We start from the raw sequence: 448 nt of genomic DNA, 5'->3' as shown, positions 1-448 counted from the left end.
AAAAAAAAGAGGAAATATATATTTTTTTAATGAAGAAATATCCTCGAGACTTTTCAAAGATATGAGTAACGCTTGAATTCCGAATCGCTACTGGAAGGTCTTCAGACTCCTCACCCCAGGGGATGATTCTACCAGCAATACGTTTTTCTCTTTCTTTTTAGTAGCAAAACCTCAAACGCCAGTGAATCATACTTGTCTGTACTTAAATCCTTCAAAATCGGTTAGACATGTGGCTTTGGGACTTGACTTTTGTCTCTGTCTGACTTGCCACACCAATAGCATTCAGAAAATGTCCATGGCTTTAGTTGTAATACAGTTTGAATTTTTGCCAAATCTACCACCGTGTCGAAAATGTCAAAAGCTAACTGGAACCTAAAACACAAATATACAAACCATACCATCAAGTAAACAAAATTTCTCTAGTTCTACCTCACAAACAAACACTGAC

The sequence above is a fragment of the Penaeus monodon genome, chromosome 33, assembly GCF_015228065.2.
Source record: "Penaeus monodon isolate SGIC_2016 chromosome 33, NSTDA_Pmon_1, whole genome shotgun sequence".
NCBI classification, from domain to species: domain Eukaryota; kingdom Metazoa; phylum Arthropoda; class Malacostraca; order Decapoda; family Penaeidae; genus Penaeus; species Penaeus monodon.
Note: the sequence above shows the minus strand (reverse complement) of the source record.